The following is a 19,660-nucleotide window of genomic DNA, read 5'->3' on the forward strand; positions in this document are numbered from 1 at the left end:
AATACCATCTCCAATTTACGAATGATAACTTTCTCTTCGTAAACATCCGTGGAGATTTTTGTGTTGACAACCGGTTCTAAAAAGGTTCTTATAGAGCTAATAGCTCATTTAGACTAGCCGTAAATCCTCGACTGGATTTAATAAATTCAGTACAAATCTCATTGCATTTAGATATACATTTTGGAGGATTTAAATGGCAGTCAGCTGATTTTTGTTCATAGCACAATTACCAAGGTAGATGCATCAGCCCATCTGATCGAATTTGAAACGTCAAAAGAATTTGTTGTAAATTGAATTCGCCTCAAAAAACATACGTCAAATTACAAATTTATTGTTTAATACTGAAAATGTTAGCACATTATGCTACTAATGCTAACTAAAGCGCAAATAAAGAATTATATTATCGCAGTTTGCCCATCTAAAATAAATAAACGAATTATTTTATCGTTTAGACATCATAAATATTAGTCTTGGATGATTAAAATCAAATTTGTACATCAAAACAAATTTAATTTTTCCGACTTGTTTACAAGTTTTTACATTTTAAATTATTTTTAGTATAGCAATTCACCGATGCATCTACCTTGTTTCTTGTGCCAGCTTGCAACTTTTTGTATTTTCTAGCAACATGTTGCAAAAAACAGAGTTGTATACGAGGATTTATGCCAGATTTAAAACAAATCCACTCAATAGGAGGATTTATTTTTGTATGGCAAATCTGGTAGATTTTGGCTGGATTTAGCAAATAAAATCTGATAATGTGCTAAATCCGGCTAATGAAGTCATATCTAAATGGGTTATAACATTGTGTTGACCCAGTGAATTGCTGCAAATATTAGCTGTGTCTGGTTACCCTAAAATTTGTAACAATTTGTACCAATTGTTGCTGGAAGTCGTCTGTTAACACAAAAAACCAGCAAAAGAGAGCGATTCGAGAGAGACATTTTGACAGTTCTTTCACTGAGAGCTTGCAAATTCTTGCTGGACAAATTTCTTCTAGCAAGCACTTGCAAGCTCTTCTTCTTCCTGAAAACAATCAATCAGCCGTTTTTAGTTTTTTGTTGATTTATGTTTGTGAACATTAAAAACAATTTTATTGTGGAAATAACATAGTCTAATTGTATTGTTTTATGGAGAACAAATTTGTAAAGTGGAAAAATACTTTTTTGTTTTATTTTTAATAAAATACAACGTGTTTGCTTCCATTGTTGGCGGACAAATTGTTCTGTTTTGGCAAGTCAGCTGATTGCTTGCTGGTTTTTGCTGGGAAGGTGTCTGTTTACTTTTTACAATTTTCTAGCAAAAGAGAATAAAAACCCCTTACTCTCTGAGAAAGTTCTTGCTGGACAATTCTTGCTGGGAAAGTAACCAGACAGACTTATTAGCGCAAAATTGCTGGTAAGTTTAAAAAAATGCATATTTGTAGGCATCGGTTTCAGCATTTTTATTAACAAGCGGCACAGGTCTTTTTAACTTTAATAATTTACACAAAAAAAGTACAAGTCAAAAGTAAAGTAAAAATTTTAACTACCACACTTTAAAAAACTTGTTGTTTTTAAAATTTGAAAACAACAAATCTGTGATTAAGCTGGTTCTTATTTTAAAAATAAAAATTTAACACACATCACAACAAAACTGCCAAAGTGAATGTAAAAATTAGTAGTTTCTTGCAGGTACTGGAACAGACCAAATAAATCTCTGGAAATTCTAACTTTATACCCTACATCAAAGATGTAAATATTCTAAGATAGGAAAAGTCAATTGTGAAAAATTAACTGTAGGTGGAGTTAACCTCTGTTGTTACGATATCATAACAACATTCTGTTAAAAGGAAACTGTTACTCATTGGAATATTGACAAGAAAAACATTTAAACTCAAGTTTGACGGCATTCACTTTTGATTTTTTTTATTAAATAAACAATAAGAAAAGTAAAGAAATAAATTTCAGTCACACAGTCGCGAGAAATGGGGATCAAAAACGATTGGCATTGCTGTTATCAATTCCAGTAAGTTGTTTTGCCATCTGTAACCAAAATGTGGAACTTTTATCATATGTTTTTGGAAAATGCATTTGTTCTAGTCTTTACACCTATACGTTTTTGCCTACATTTCTTAAAGGAAGGTATAACAAAAATGGACTTTAAAGACAAGATGTAAGAACGGGCATAAGAAAATTAAGTCATAAAGTGCGCATTACCAGAGATTTGTTATTACATCTTCCATTCCATATCAAGCAAAAAAGTCTGTATGCAACAAATTGGATTGTTTTATTTGAATTTGGTCTCAAATTTTTCTTGTTTTTGGGCGCACTTTAAGTGTTAAAAGGACCCCAAAGTTCATTTTAATTTATCTGACACTTATTATTAAAGCAAACTTGTAGGAATAAAAAAAAAAACAATAAGACAATAACAATAAGACATAAAAACGTTGGGAACTTAAGTAGAAAATATAATAAAAATATATTCGGTTGTTGTATAATGGCGCGCTACAAATTGTAGTGTTCTGACTGTGGATACATGAGTTTATTATGATTTGTGAGGAAAATTAAATATTTTATATGTAATTTTTTTTTAATAAATACTAATTAAAAAATAAAATTTAATAGAACACGTGAAAAACGCCTGATTTGATTTTTGGACAATGGATCACTAAAAATCGTAGTGTTCCGACAGCCGGATCACTAAAAATCGTAGTGTTCCGGCTGCCGGATCTCTAAAAATCGAGACAATGGGACAATAAAAATCATAGTGTTCGGCTGCGGAGTACTAAAAATCGTAGTGTTCCGACTGCCGGATCACTAAAAATTTTAGTGTTCCGACTGCCGGATCTCTAAAAATCGAAAGTCGGCACACTACGATTTTTAGTGATCCGGCAGAAGGAACACTACGATTTTTAGTGCTCCACAGTCGAATACTACGATTTTTATTGTCCCATTGTCTCGATTTTTAGAGATCCGGCAGCCGGAACACTACGATTTTTAGTGATCCGGCAGTCGGAACACTACGATTTTTAGTACTCCGCAGCCGAACACTATGATTTTTATTGTCCCATTGTCTCGATTTTTAGAGATCCGGCAGCCGGAACACTACGATTTTTAGTGATCCGGCAGTCGGAACACTACGATTTTTAGTGATCCGGCTGTCGGAACACTACGATTTTTAGTGATCCATTGTCCAAAAATCAAATCAGATATTTTACAAATTTACTTCTAATTTTTATTTATTAATATGTATTTATTTATCCTGAAAACATAAAATATTTAATTTCCCTCATAAATCAAAATAAACAGACGATTAACTTAACGTTATTTTTAGCGTTTCGGCTCGTGGTACGCTACGATTTTTAGTGCTCCGGCAGTCGGAACACTAACATTTTTAGTGCTCCGCAGTCGGAACACTACGATTTTTAGGTCTCCGCAGTCGGAGCACTACGATTTTTAGTGCTCCGGCATGCGGTACACTACGATTATCGTTGTGTTCCGGTACAGTATCACTTAAATATTTTTTAGTGTTTGTGTTCCAGAGCGGTACACTATCGTAGTGTACCTATCCACCTTGGTACGGTGGAACACTGATGTAAACCAAGCAAAATTGGTTATGAAATACCCCCCGTTTACACATGCAAGTGACAGTTCGAAAAACACCAATACACTCACACATATTCACTGCCACACCAACTCCTCCTCCGTTCTCCATTTAATCTAAGCGCAACTGATTTTGCTTCCCAACTCCACTCCATTAAAAATTACCGTCTCGTAAATTACCACAAAAATGTTCGCAACTTTAGTTTTTATTTTTTTATTTTATGACAAATTCTTCGAAAATTTGCACACTTGTTTCTCTTTTGAAGAAAATATGTCGGCAGCGACGGGTAGGGATCAGCCAACTGTTATTGTTTTGTAGGGATCTCTAAAGCAACTGCTTATAAAATGTATCGAACGGAGTGCATTTTTCATAACGCTGTTGTAGCTGGTTTATACTTATGTTCCGAAATCCACTGGATTTCACGAAATCCTGAAATACACCCCGTTGTTTACACTTATTTTTTGTTGATTTCAAACATATCCAATAATCAAGGTAGATGCATATGTGCAGCTGATTGAACATGAATTTTCAAAACAAGTTTTTGCAAATGTAATTTGTTGTAAAAAATATACGACAATATACAAATTTACTGCGTTATTTAGAAAATAATCGTAAAATTGTGTATATCAACATATGTCATAATTACTGTGTATAATACTAACAAATGTACAAATAAAAAAATTGTTCTTCGTTGAAGCAAATAATTAGAAATTTTGATTGATAAAGTTGTGTTCCAGAACTTGCAAAATAGTACGACTTGATCAATTTTTTCTGTTTTGTGCTAGAAATGCGTTCCTGTACTATACTCGCACTTTTCTTTAAAGAAAAATTCAGCAGAATAACATTTTCTGGTATACAAATTTGTCCGAATAGAAACTAGCAGCTTGTTTGTTGGCATCTGCTTGCCAGATACTTTGATTTTACATTTCTGCTAGAGTTTTTGCAATTTCTGCAATTTTTCCGTTTCCACGCACAGAAAAGAATTTTTTGGCATTTCGCTCTTTTGCTAATTTTACGATGAAAAAAGTACATGAACGCAATAAAATATTGTGAATTTTACAAGAGAGCGCGCAGCTAGGATGCAATCCATTTTCGATCCATAATAACGACTTTTGATGTAGTGCTTTGGATTGAATTTATGTGCATTCTTCGGATTGTGTTTTTAATCAGTCTAAAGATGCAATAAAAATGCAAGCCACTGTGAAATATGCCAGATTAAATAAAATGCATTTGTTATTTGTGTAACTTTATTATATAAACACAAATTAAAAAAGTTTCCATTAAATTTAATCGCAACTGAGTGTATTTCCTCCGGTCTCTATTTAATCCTAATGATTTCGCTTCATCATCCTAAAGATTCTTTATGTTGCCTTCCCATCACTAGTTCCGGTTTCGACATGTACTCCAACTCCACTCCATTCCGTCTCGTGAATTTCCGCAAAAATGTTCGTAACTTTAGGGCCTGTTTCAGTATGTCGAAAGAAAATGATTCCGAACGAAAAAACCTAAACTTTTGTTTTCAAGTCAATATTGACTTTGTGTTTGCTTTAAAACAACTACAAAATTTAAAATTCACACACGAGTTTAGATGTTTTTCTTTCGTTTACATTTTCGTTCGACATACTGAAATAGGCTATTAGTTTGTTTTTTTATTTTATAACAAATTCTTCGAAATATAGGGTAAGTGCACCTAATGTCGGCATGTACCAGTAGTCGGCACCTTTTGAATTTGAACTCAAATAACTGAAAATTAAGAAAACAGAATAGGAAAATAATCTTAAAAATACTTTAACAATATTGTCAGCTAACTTTATATAAAATTTCATTGAGCTAGGACAAATTTTTATATCGAAATTAAATTTTTGTCAGTGAAGGGTTTTCACTACAACCGAAAATGCATGTTTCTTAAGAAAAATATTGTGGAGATGTTAACCTTATAAGCTCTGTAATTATATTAAAATGAAGAAATTTTCCATAACATTTTTGTTATATAGGTAGAGAACAGTTAAAAGAACACCTTAGAAAAAGAAATTTTTAAAAAATATTTATAATTGTGCAATTTTTGCTGATGCCGACTTTAGGGACAAAAAAACATAAAATTTGCCTGAAGTCGGCATGGGGTTATAAGCATTGATTTTTATCGTAAAAAATTGTAAAAAATACTAAACAAGTACTTTAAAGGCTAATTAATAAAAAATTGTTTTAATTTGAAAGGAACTTTAGCGATTTTAAGCAATATTAGCCATGATTTGAAGTACGTACGTTGTGGGGTGCCGACAACTGGGTAATAGATGCCGACTATTGGTACGAACTAATTTATTTAAACAATATGTTTAAATTTCCTTATTTTTTGAAGTAAAATCAATAGAAATGTATATAATAAACTAGAAATGTATAAATAACTAATGCTTAACTAGGCGTTTACACCAGACAGTTTGTCTTCAAATACAACTCTGATTTACTAACACATACATTTGTCGTTTGTCTCCCAGCTGTCCATCATTTTTTCACAGACAGTAAGGAAGATACATTTTTTTCATTTTTGTAAAAATAAGTGAGATAATAATTGAAATGTGTTGAAAACAAAAGAACGTGAGCAAAAACGAAACATGTGAACGGAAAACAAAAAGATGTCGACGATTTTCATTCAAAATTTTACAACTGTTTTTGCAGTTGTCGGGATGCTTTCGTCACGCTGGCACGTTGTGGGATTTTGACAATCAATACATGAAGTCAACTGTCCTATCATTTGTAAACGCAGGGTAAGCTATTATTCTTTCAAATATTTAAGAAAAAAAAATATAAAGTATGCATTTTTTTCTTTATTTAAATATAACATGACGACTACTGGATCATATCATGCCGACTATTGGGTAATGGTGCCGACTACTGGTGAAAAAACAGTATTTCACTAAAATTGTAATTTTTGCATGTTGAACAGAAAAAATCAAAAAAAAATGTTTATGTATATAATCTAAAACTACACAAAATAACGAATCATAACAACTTAAATTCAGTTTGATTGGATATTTAGACTCGGAATTATATACGGCTAAAGATACGCGAATCTTTAAAGTGCCGACTACTGGTGCACTTACCCTATACACTCTTGTTTTTCTTTTGAAGAAATGATGTCGGCAGCGGCGGGGCGGCTAGGGATCAACCAACTGGTTTTGTTTTGTAGGGATCTCTAAAGCAATTGCTTATACATTTTATCCAACGGAGTGCATTTTTCATAACTCCGTGTGGACTGCATCGAAGGATGTTGTGAAATCATAACTCCACATGCACAACTTCCAAAAGTTTTTGCTGCGATGTTATGCATACCCAGCAAAAATTTTGGAAGTTGTGCAATTGGAGTTGTGATTTCACAACATCTTTCGATGTAGTCCAACAGAGTTATGACAAATGCACTCCGTTCGATACATTTTATAAGCAGTTGCTGTAGATATTCCTAAAGAAAAAAAAACAGTTGGTTGATCCCTACACATTTCTTCAAAAGATAAGCAAAAGTGTATACATTTCGAAGAATTAGTTATAAAATAAAGAAATAACCATGGTATAAGTAAAGAGGTAGATTTAAATGAAAAAAATCTATAGAACCCTAGTTTTTCTTGAATTCCTAAAACTTCAAAATAAAAGCAACAAGTGGGTTTGTTTACAATGCATTTTTTGAGCATTTTATAGAAAACGCGAAAAATGAATGAAGAATTAAGTTTTCTCCACATAATCGAGTTGTGAATATGATAAACTGATTGTTTCAATGCAAATCTCACCAATTTCTTCCATACAAATGGTCTAAAAACAATTTTAAAAATCATTGAATTCGATTGTTTTTAAAATTGTTTGGCATATTCCCAATAGAAAATCGAGTCTTCGATGACATTTTCGTCGACGAATCGTTGATGAAATTTCCGAAATTGTCGTGCACGACACGATGCATGACAATTTCTTGCAATGTGTCACCAGAAAAAAAAAAACAAAAATAATCAAACAAAATATGCTATGAAATAATTGTACACATATCTAGGAATTGTTAATATTTCAACATGACTGAAATCGGTCAAACATTGCAGTTTGAATTAAAAATTCGCGACATTTTTCTAAACAGCTGGAGGTAAGTGAGAAATAGAATGACTGACATACATATGAACCTTAAAATAATGATTTTCTTTGTTTCTTTAACATAGGATGAAGCAATCAACATAGAATTTGAATTCTTTATTTGGAGTCTATTATAGTGGAACGCGATCGTGGAAACAATTAAAGTTAAGTATATAAATGACATACATAAATGTATACATCCCAAGATTGCGCATAATGTTTTATTATTTGCAGATTTTGCCTAAAAAGTCTTGCTGTCGTAGGAGTTGTTGTTAAATGGGGTCCTGGGCCTTTCTGGATTATAGACCACACTGCCGCGAAAATGCTTTTATATTATGTGGTAAATTTTTATATGTACATAAATGTTGTATTTTGTATGTTAATAAAAAATGTTAAAAACATATTCATGTATGTAAATAAAATTAGCGCAAGGAGGGTCGTTGGTGACAAACTACAAGACATTGTCTTCAAGAAGATCGTTAACGAAAAGTAGGGTTTTTGTCTTCGAAGTCGTCGTCGACGACAGCTTCGCTTACCCTGTCGCCCAAGTTGTCGTGCATGAATACTGGGACACTTGTGTGAAAAAGTCGTCAACGATCCCAAAGGGCTGTCTGCAAAGAGTCGTGAACGAATTGGAAATGTCGTGCACGATTCATCAATGTTGTCTTAAAGACACTTTCTACTGGGTTATTCAAACACCACACACACATACACAGTTTGTTTATATTGTTTTGAAGTTTTAAGGCTTAAAATTTAAGCATACTCGAATGAAGAAATTTAAATTGACACAAAGCTTTGGCTAACCTTTCTTATTAAACCATGGAAATAACAACTTAAGTTGCGAACATTTTTGCGGTAATTCACGAGACGGAAATTTTTAATGGAGTGGAGTTGGAGTCCATGTCGAAAGCTGAGCTAGCGATGAGAAGGCAACATAAAAAACATTAGGATGATGAAAGAAAATCAGATGCGCTTGGATTAAATCGAGAACGAAGGAAGTAAGCTCAAATGTGATTGAATTTAATGGAAACTTTTTTAATTTGCGTATATATAATAAAGTTCTTTGTGTTCTTGTTTTACACAAAGAATAAATGCATTTTATTTATTTTGGGATATTTCGCAATGGCTTGCATTTTAATTGCATCTTTAGACTGATTAAAAATTCAGTCCAAAGAGTGTCTTTAAATTCAATCCAAAACACTACATCAAAAGCTGTGATTTGGATCAAAAATGGAGTGCAACCTAGCTGTGTGTTGTGGAAGCAAAATGGAGTGCATCCTAGCTGCGCGCTCTCTTGTAAAATTCATAAGTGAATTCATAGGAAAAGATGTACTCCAACGGCAAATGTACCGTACACTTGTTGTGATTCAACTGCATTAGGGATACGTAAAATCGATTTCGGTTAATCGATTATTAGCCGCAAATTTCCTGAAAGTCGTAGTCGACTATTGACTGTGCGAAAACCGGATAATCGATTATTCTTAATCGACTTTCGAAAGACGGAGTCAACTATTATTTGTAGTCGACCATTAGTCGTAGTCTATTATTATTCGTAGTCGACTATTAATCGTGGACGACTATTAGTCGTAGTTGATTATTGGGTGTGTTAAAACCGCGTAATGGACGGATCGCATCAATGGAAATGGTCGATTATATTCGATTATAATCGGGTTTCGGCGGTTGAGAAATAATCGAAAGTCGACTTTTAGTACATTCTCAAATAATCGACTAACCGAAAATCGAGTTTTAAGTTTTTCACGAAAACCGTATAATCGAAAAACCGATTATTGCATTCCACTGCGTATCCCTAAACTGCATCTGCGGATGCAAACTTTTTGCTGGGTATAGACATAATCGGTTACTTAAAACCGATCCAAAAATTGACGGAGTAATCTCAAATGCTATTTTCCCATGTATCAGCGGGAAAAATAAAAAATGCATCACGAGATAATTGCCCAGATTTTTTTGTTAGGGTTTTGCCTGAAATTTGATACCCGTGGTCACATTATATCTCTAAGAATAAAACAGTAATTTTACATATTTTTGATCTAAAACATAACTAAGATATATTTCTATATATACAAACACACTTTGCTATAAAATTAGTTACTACAATAGAAAAACTTTCATTTTAAAACAGCAGTTTTCGCATGAAATATGATTTTTGAAACAGGTCAAAAATTAGCAGCGTATAAAATGCAAACACGAGAAGCAATTGACATGAAATAAAACAAAAACTTAATTATAATAAAGTTACTTTTCTATTTCCAATTCCCAATTCTTCTCTCAGAGTACAACAAAGAGAAAGATGTCATTTGGCACCTTAAGTTGCCAATGGGCATTAATGGGTTAATATTCTAATCCAGGGCTTTCATCCCCAAATGGAATTTTCCCACGTTTTGATATAGCTGTAAACACAATATGATCACAATTTAATTTCAAACATATGTGAAGCCAAGTTTATTACATCCAACGCAACTTAAAAATCAGTTTTACAACGACCGTTACTTTAAATATTCAACTAATTGAAGATAATGCTTGGTTTACATTTACGAAATCCACTCGATTTCAACTGTCAATTCCTTTGCGTATACGTCAAATGAAAACTGAAATCCACTGGATTTCATTTGACGTTTAAGCAATGGAATTGACAGTTGAAATCGAGTGGATTTCGTAAATGTAAACATACTATAATAAATGTTGTTAATTTTGGAAAAATATGGAGAAAAATGCATATTGCCTACAATTATTGGATTTGACCCTCATATAGACAAAACTACTTGAAGTATCTATACCAAAATTCAAAATCCTTCTAATTTTCTATCCACTCCCATCACTTGTACTCGTTTTTGACAATTTTTCCGCTGTCGTGACACTGTTTGGCGGTGGCAAAAAATGCAAAAAAACTATTGACGAAATTAGAAAATCAATAAATCTTCTGGTACCTCTTCGAAGAAGATATGTTAGAGGACGTTAAATTATGTGAAAACGATTTTGAAATACTATAAGTATTCTTTTTAAAGTCTGTCATCACAGGCAATACATTTCTTCATAAAATAGAAAACATATTCCGTTATTATAAGTCTTGTAGTATATTTATTTATTATTCTATGATAAGATATTGACGATTTTAGGTGTTAAGAAGAGAGAGAGGTTTTCATGTTTTATAGTGCGGTAGCATAGACTAATAAATGTATAGGGGCTTTTTAGTTTTTAGTTGACATGTAGAGTACACGATGAAGTCAAAAAGTTTACAAAGGCAGCCGCCAAACTGTTGAAAAACGAATTAATTGTTTTCGAATGGGAGTCATTTCACTACCCTCAGTTAATCTGTTTTTACACGGACTGTATTTTACATAACGAATATCACTGTCGCAAAGAAAAACAGCTATGTTGTTTGTATGCAATATATAAAAGGAAACAACAGAAAAGAAATGAAAAAATATGTCAGATCTAAAACCGCATTAGTATGACCCGATTTTTGCACAAAATCGTTGGCACATTCGGTATGCATTCAATGCTGTGGTTTTCAATCTGGAATGTCTCCGTTAAGCTGGGTACACATTGTCAGTTCTGAATGACAGCTTTGTTGTTGCTTGCTAGTGTGGCCGTTCATTTTTATCATTCATCATGCAACCGTAAAATATACTTGAGAAATATCGACATTCAAAATTGACAATGTGTACTGCTCATTATATTTCAGATTTCATTCAGCAGCATTGCATTTGGTATTTACAACCTGTTTCTGTATGTCGAAACGAAAATTTGTGCGAATGAAACACGCAAAAACTTTTGTGTGTTTTTTTAAATTTGCGCGCATCGCCCAATTTTGTGAACGCGAACAAATTTGATACCAGAATTTTTTCCTTAACCTCTATATCAAAAATCGAAAATGTGCTCGCAAAAATTTTTTTTAATTTTTTTCAAATGGAATTGTAAAGGAATTTTGGTTTTTACCATATATAGATTACATTCCGTTTCACTTCAATACAATTCGTGGTGGAGGGTTAAAAATGTTCGGTCCGACCAAATTTAACAACTATTTTACTGTCTGTTAGATTTTTGCACGTCAATCTGACTGCTGTATACATATCTTGAGTTTCTCACGCTCACTTTTCCTGTTCTTTCCTTGTTTGCCCTTGCCTGTATACCGCATTCTTCTCTTTCTGATCGCACCATGGACTTTTAAGATCACACCATGGACTTTTGGTAACCAAATTAAGGCAGTTTTAAGGGAAGGAATGAAGGGTTGTCATTACACGTTTGGTCTTCTGCCGTCTATTGTGTTTGCAACACATTGATGTCCAGTTTCTATCCACAAGCAAGTGGCCACTCCTTGGATCTTATCGAAAGTCTAAGACGTTAAATTTGTGCATTCCGTCTATTACAAGAATTCCGCTTGCTTGCTGTGTCCTTTTAAACTGGCACTACCAAGGCACGCAAGGTAGTATTAGTAATTTTGAAGTTTTTGTCAATGTATGTGGGAGTATTTTTTGGAGTTGGCAATATCGTTCAATTCAACGATCCGAATCACTGTAATCGTTCAAAGACGAATGAACGAATCCAGCGTGTGAAATTAAGAATACGCAGTTTTGTCAAATTGTCCATTGAACGAGATAGTGATCCGGATCGTTCAATTGAACGAGATTGCCCAACTCTAGTATTTTTAGCAGGATTGAAATCAAAATAGTTTTGATTTTGCAAATCCGATGAATTTTGTTTATTTTCCAAGAAATCAACAAAAAGTTTTTGAAAATAACAAATATTAAGTGTGTCTGCGTACTCGATAATTTGTAATAATTATTACAAATTATTACTGAATGTTGTTTTTTTTTACACAAATGTTCAGTAAAAGAGAATGAATTGAGAAACTTGTTTTCAAATTTTTATTACTGAGAACTTATAATTTTTACTGAAGGAATTTTGTTCTGTAACATTTTGTAGCTTTAGGTAGTTGTCAAAAGTTTAAAATATTCAAATATCATAAACGTAAATATTAATCAAATTGAATATTTTTACTGAATGTTGTATTTTTACTTTTTTAATTTTTTCCTTTGAAAGAGTATAAAATGCTTTACTCTCTAAAAAGAAGTTACTGAGTAATATTTACTGAGAAAGTACAAGGACAAACCTATTGTTTGTGACGAAATTAAATATTATTGAAAACATCTACTAAAAATCGTGTTTTGGATGAAATCTTATCGTTTTCGGAATAAGGATTGAAGGAATGCCACACACTATTTAATCACACACGTACACAAGGGGTTCATCATGAATTACAACAACTAACAATTTACAAAAGCAACAAACATTGTTGTTATTAAAAATTTACCCCCAGTTTTTGTAAAAACTTTTATTCTTCTCACACGAATTGTCAAATTTTGTAGACCGATTTACTCGATTTAACGCAAATGTAGAGCGCTGATTTTTAAATGAGGAATCCTTAACGATATATGGGACGGGTATACGAAAAATTAGATGTGTATGTCATCTGGGGGCTGAGCTATGAATGCTTAAATTATTACGAATATAGACGAACGAACAAAAATAAGTTACAAAAACTGGGGGTTAATGACAAGGAAAATATTGAATAATAGGGTCGTTCTTAAATTTTTTTTTCAGAAAAAAACAAATACATTTTGAAAATCCTCTAAAATAGAACAAATTTGAATCAAAATGTAAATATAAAGCATTAAGAACTGTCATGTGTCCTTTTTATTACACGTTTAAAATGAAACGAAGTATTTTCTGGATGAAAATTTCGCATTTTTAAATTTCAAATTTCCCTTGAGTAGACCCTATTACATTTTGAAAACCCAGTTTACAAAAAATAAAATAAAAATACAGCTGATTGTCACTTCTACCTTCTATAAATATGCCTTGGGCCCTACTCACTACCTGATAGATTTTGCTGCTTCAAAAAACATGAAGCGGCAAAATCTATCAACCTAAAGGCATTATTAGTTGTTGTTTGATGAAGACTGAATATACTGACAGTTGGACCAAAGATATTTTCTTTCCAATTTCTATTTCCAGCGTAACGGTGTTTGACATTACTCGTAAAACTTATCTAAATTATAAGTGGTGTTTTTAGACACACCTTTCCGATTTGGCGATGAAAAAGAGGTCCAATATCATGCTAGACTCATTTATATGGGATACTTGACAAAGATGTTTGGGGGAAATAGTTTGATTGTCAAAATATAAGGGGATTTCTCAGTGAAATCAAGATCACATTTTCAAGATGAGGTTTTTAATTTCATTTATTTTTTACTGTGATGATGCTGCTCACCAGTAGAGTTTGGGAATTCCCGAGTTTTTTTCATTCCCGGGAAATCGGGAACAAAAATTTCTCATTCCCGGGAACCCGGGAATTCCCGGGACTATGAGAAATCGAGTTTGTGGGGCATAGACGTGACAGAGAGCAAACATAAAGGAAATAAATACTCCTTATATTTTTTATTTTTAAAGTAAGCCCGCTTAATCACATATTTGTTGTTTTCAAATTTTAAAAACAAGTTTTTAAAGTGGGTGTGTTAGCACTGTGGACTGAATGCAATTTTCGCGATTTAAAATTTTATATCAATTGTTATCAATTAGTGTACTCTTCGATTTTCTTGATTTTTTTTGTATTAAACTACGATTAATTACTAAAATTTTAAGACCTATTTGGTAGAGGGATTCGAATGATTACTATTTTTTCTTAATTTTTTCAAATTTGTCAATACAATTTTATTTTCAACATTTGCTTTGTACTTTTATTTGGGAATTTATATTAAAAACTTCGTCGTTTTTCGAATTTGAAAATGGTTTAGCTGTTATTGTACCAGCCCACTATAGGTAATTTGGACAGGTTTTTAGGCAAAAAGTCGATTTTTGCAATTTTAATAACGAGAGTTTTCTAATTTGATTCGAAGAAAGAACATGTCAAATTCTACGGATGTGCAATTTGTTTTCAAAAATATTCAAAACTCGCGGTATAATTTGAAGTTAAAATCAAAATTTCGAAGACAAAAACAAAAATGTTAAAAAAGATTAAAACTCAGAGCAGAATTTTAACGCAATTCGTAAGAGTTTGGTAATAATCAAATACAAAGATATGATATTCAGTGGATTGGTGGCGGTGTGTACTTTCTATTTTAAGAAATAATTTTCTTCAAAATGTTTGTTACAGCAGAAGAAACCGTCATATAGGAAGGTGCCCTCCTTGCAAAAAAATATATATATTTTTTAATTTTTTTGTGAAGGAAATATTAAACACAAAAAAGCATCCGATTTGAACTAAACAAATATATTGTTACTAGCTGAACCCAGTGCGCTTCGCTACCCCGACTAAGGTATAATATAGTTTGACACATTTGTTTGTAGGCCAATTTTCTTCCAAATTTCATTAAAATCGGGTATACATAGCGTGTTTGGTGCATCAAATACATGAAATCGGACGAAAATATATATGGGAGCTATATCCAAATCTGAACCGATTTGGATATAATTGGGCACACTAATTTCTATACCGAATTCCGTCACACATTCCAAATTTCATTGAAATCGGAGATATATAGCGTGTTTCGTGCACCAAATACCTAAAATCGGCCGAAAATTTATATAGAAGCTATATCCAAATCTGAGCCGATTTCAATATAACTTGGCAAATGTATTTCTAGACCAAATTCATTCACACATATAAAATTTCGAGATGGTAAAAGATACCATTCTATAGATATTTGCATACAACATCTAAATTTTTGGAGGTACCTCCGATTCTGATGCTATATCTCCGGATCAACGCGGAATTTCAAAACATTTTATAGCCTATGTTACTTTCAGGCCATGTAGTGATATACTCTGAAAATATGAGGAAGATCGGTTTAGCGGTTTTTGAGTCCATAAACTTCAAACAAACAAATAAACAAACAAACAAACGTACAAACATTTTTCTACTTTATATATATAGATTCAAACAATTGAATTACAACAAAATATGGACTCAAGCTGAAATAAACACAAAGATGTAAAATTCTGCAGTCCAACAATAAAAAACGCCAACAACAATAATAGGCATCAGCACGGCCTTGTGGACCAATGCGTAATGCAAAAACAACTTTCTTGTTGTTTTTACCCCCGCTTATTGAAGCAACATTGCTATGTTCGTATTCTTTGCGAAGCAAAGACGACATAAAAACAGTGGTGGATATGAAATTCTTTAGTTCGACTCAAATTGTAGGGTAAACAGCTTTAGGGCCATACAGCAAATTTCTCATTTTATTTAATTTGCTAGATGGCTTTATTGACCTGTTCATCGATACAGAGTCGGCGAAAAAGGGAACTGATGAAGTTGTTTGGTGACAACTGAAACTATAGTATTCCCTACCCTTCGCCCGCAACTAATCAATTTCATATCCACTTTAAAATATTTTGTTGTTATTCAAACAATTGAATTACAACAAAATATGGACTAAAGCTGAAATAAACACAAAGATGTAAAATTCTGCAGTCCAACAATAAAAAACGCCAACAACATTAAGAAAAAATAGCAATCATTCGAATCCCACTACCAAAAAGTATTAAAATTTTAGTAATTAATCTTAGTTTAATACAAAAAAAATTTCAAGAAAATCGAAGAGTACAATCATTGATAGAAATTTAATATAAATTTTAAATCGCGAAAATTGCATTCAATCCCACTGTGCAATTTTTTTCTATTTTTTATTAGATAACTTATAAAACAACATAAATTACAAAAAAAAAATTTTTTCTACATGGACCAATATTAAAGAAGTTATGAGTATTTCTTTGCACATAGTTTTTACAGAATTTGAATTTTTCAAGGCGCGATATCTCTAGAACCGTTAGTCAAAAAAATCTTAAAATATACTAAAATGTATTGCTGATGAGCAGCATCACCACAGCAAAAAATAAAGGAAATCAAAAACCTCATCTTGGAAAAGTGACCGATTTCACTCAGAAATCCCCATATGTATATTTGACACAAATATGTATGTGAATTGTAATTCAATGGATCCCACATTTTTTCTTGCAAATAATGAATTAATTCGGCCAAGAAAAATGAAAACGCCTTCGTTCCAATTTATTGCTAATGTGAGTCCTATGAGTATCTGTTGTTTCGTTTTTCATTTTTGTGGTACTGATGAATTTGTTGCCGAATTCCGTTCGTGTTCGTGTTGGTATTTTGCAAATGTTATATTTTGTTTAACTTAATTGTCCTCTTCCATCGTGTACACCTACAGCATCTGACATGATTATTTAGATATGTATGTATGTGTGTATGCATGTATTGCATCCTGTTGAACAAAGACAAGAAATGCAGTCATTTTTTATGAATACAAAAACCGCACAAGAAAAATAAGTTGAACGGAAAATTAGAACTAAAACCACAAGAATTCATTGTTTTCCAGTCAAATGAGAAGAATTTCAAAGCAATTAAAATTGCAGTATCATAGAACATACACACATATTTAATCCGAATGCGTTTAGAATAAAAATGGTTTTGGGGTTTTTTACATGGGCATGGCGAATGATATTTTTGTTGTTATATGAAGAGAATAGACTTTAATATCAGTCCCAGGTGTTGAAGACGGCATCTTTGGAATATCAATCTAGACATTGAAAGAAGACTAATGTACGATTACTTCTACATGTTCGTTTGGCGTTTCTCTAGACGCATACATTCATATGTATATAAATAAGTTAATGCTTTAATAGCTTAAGAAAATTGATTAAATTTAGGTAAAGTCTCAGTGTTGATCGTGGTAAATAAGTATCCTGAAATGTCCTGATTGTTGCAGCTTTTTTCATTGATGTAATTATACTTTATTTAGAATTGTCATTGCCATAAATCACGTGTTAAGGATCAAATAAAAAGAGCAAAATGTAAAACTTTCATTGCTCACCACAATGCACAATATATAAATGAGTGAATAATAGCAACTATTATAATGTCCGCAAACAATCGTGTGTGTGCGTGTCTGCTTTACCAAAATTGAGTGTCCTTTGCTCACAGTTATAATGGCCCAGTGTCCTTTTAAAGCTGGGAGTTCATAAAAGTTTACTTCCGGTCATGCTGTAGACATCAATTCAGGCGTGTTGACATGTGTTAATGAAAACATATCACATATACTCACATGTGTGCAACTCATACACACACGCACTCACTGATGCGTGCACGCCTTCTGTATAACTTCCTGCTATGTATATTTGGGGGAGGTGGGTGCTTTATTTGTTGCAAGGTAGTGAGTTGGCTAACAACAAACGATGAGCTAAATAGCAGAAAACGGGAGATGAGGGTGTTATTCGGCACTATTTTTGTTTAAAGAGAAGTGCAAGTCTTGCTAGATTTCGGAGTACGGGAACGCATTTTTAGCACTAAATGTAAAAACTACTGCAAGTACTAATATTATGCAGGTTCTGAGCACAGCTTTTATCTATCAAAATGTATTATTATGATGTCACAACGATAAAATATTTTTTTTTTTATTTTTTCATTTGTTAGTACTATACACAATTAATACGATATATAGATAATTTTACGATAAGTTTCCAAATAAAGTTGTAAAGTTCTATATTGTCGTATATTTTTGATGATTAATTCAATTTACAACAACTTGTTTTGAAATTTCGTGTTCGATCAGCTGCGAATATGCATCTACCTTGATCATTGTGATATGTTTGAAATCAACAAAAAATAAGTGTAAACACCGGGGTGTATATCAGGATTTCGTGAAATCCAGTGGATTTTGGAGCGCAAGTATAAACTTGGCATTGGTAAAAGTTGTTTGATCTGGAAATAAAAAGCAATTGCGACTTCCCATCCCTGAGAAATATAATTTTTGCAACTCAGCTGATTTATGTGCCTTTGTGAATTGTACATTATTGTGAATGGTTTTAATGTTCTTTTGTTGCTTTTGTTTAGATTTTCATCTTTATCAATTATTTCGCTTTGTCATTAGTTTTATTTATTTCGATCCGGCTCGTAAACATAACATATGGTCTGTTCCAGAACTGCAAGAATCTACTAATTTCTACTATTTTTTCCGATAACATAAGGGAAAAAATGTTATCGTAGTAAAAAATAGTAGCTTCTTGCAGGTTCTGGAACAGAGCAATAACTTTTAGTTTCGACTCCAATAAATTAAATATAGATTTAACAATTTTCAAAACCATGGCCAATAGCATGGAAGAGCGACTTGAGCAACTGATGCAGCTTACATAAAATGTGTCTTTCAGGAATTATTTCAATTGCAAAACAATGTTCAAGACTATCTAAAGTCCAGTACGAACATGGTTCGAATAGTCGAAAGCAATTGGGAACAGGTCGAGCGTGGTCGAGCATATAGATTAATTTATCTGTTTTTTCTCTAATTTCCTTTCCTTTTACCCTAAATATATCGTCTTTGTAGTGTTAGTGTAAATGGCATTGGGTTATTTTATTTAATGTGTATCGTGTTATGAAATCTCCCCCTAATCGACACTATATAATTTGAAGAATAAAACATTTTAAAGAAAGAAACAGTGAAGAGTTCTGATTATGTCCGTTCTAATGCTACAACGTAACGTATCTTGGTGTGTTTTAGAAACAAATTCTTTAATAGAGCTACGGGACGGTGAGTATCGGCGCTGTGCGAACCACGGGCTGTAGCGAGTTACAACGATCGGATCTTTCACCACTTCAATTTCTCATGAAAATTCGCACTCATGCAAAAGAACCAGTGGAATCATGATTTCACATGGAATCACTTCCATTTAATTTTGCTGGGGATTGTGGTTGGAATTTCGCTACACAAAGTGTTATTGAATCTGACATTTAATTTGACGTGGAAGGATTTCGTTCTCGTAATGTAAACCAACTACTGTTTAAAATGTTACTTTCTGTTACGTAGTATAAAGTACCCATATACCATACCATGGCCCAATTTACCCTTGGCCATGAGCAAAAAAATTTTTTTATAATGTA

At 32.6% G+C, this 19,660-nt stretch overlaps 1 long non-coding RNA gene across 1 annotated transcript; it reads left to right on the forward strand.

Moving 5' to 3' along the window:
- Nucleotides 1-7,530: 7,530 nt before the first annotated feature.
- On the forward strand, nt 7,531-8,052 carry LOC141386948 (uncharacterized). The gene is made up of 3 exons (XR_012408444.1): nt 7,531-7,702; nt 7,776-7,853; nt 7,924-8,052. It is a non-coding gene; the product is annotated as an uncharacterized lncRNA (long non-coding RNA).
- Nucleotides 8,053-19,660: the final 11,608 nt, after the last annotated feature.

The sequence above is a fragment of the Musca autumnalis genome, unplaced genomic scaffold, assembly GCF_047663935.1.
Source record: "Musca autumnalis isolate F117 unplaced genomic scaffold, ASM4766393v1 scaffold_5, whole genome shotgun sequence".
Lineage (NCBI taxonomy): Eukaryota > Metazoa > Arthropoda > Insecta > Diptera > Muscidae > Musca > Musca autumnalis.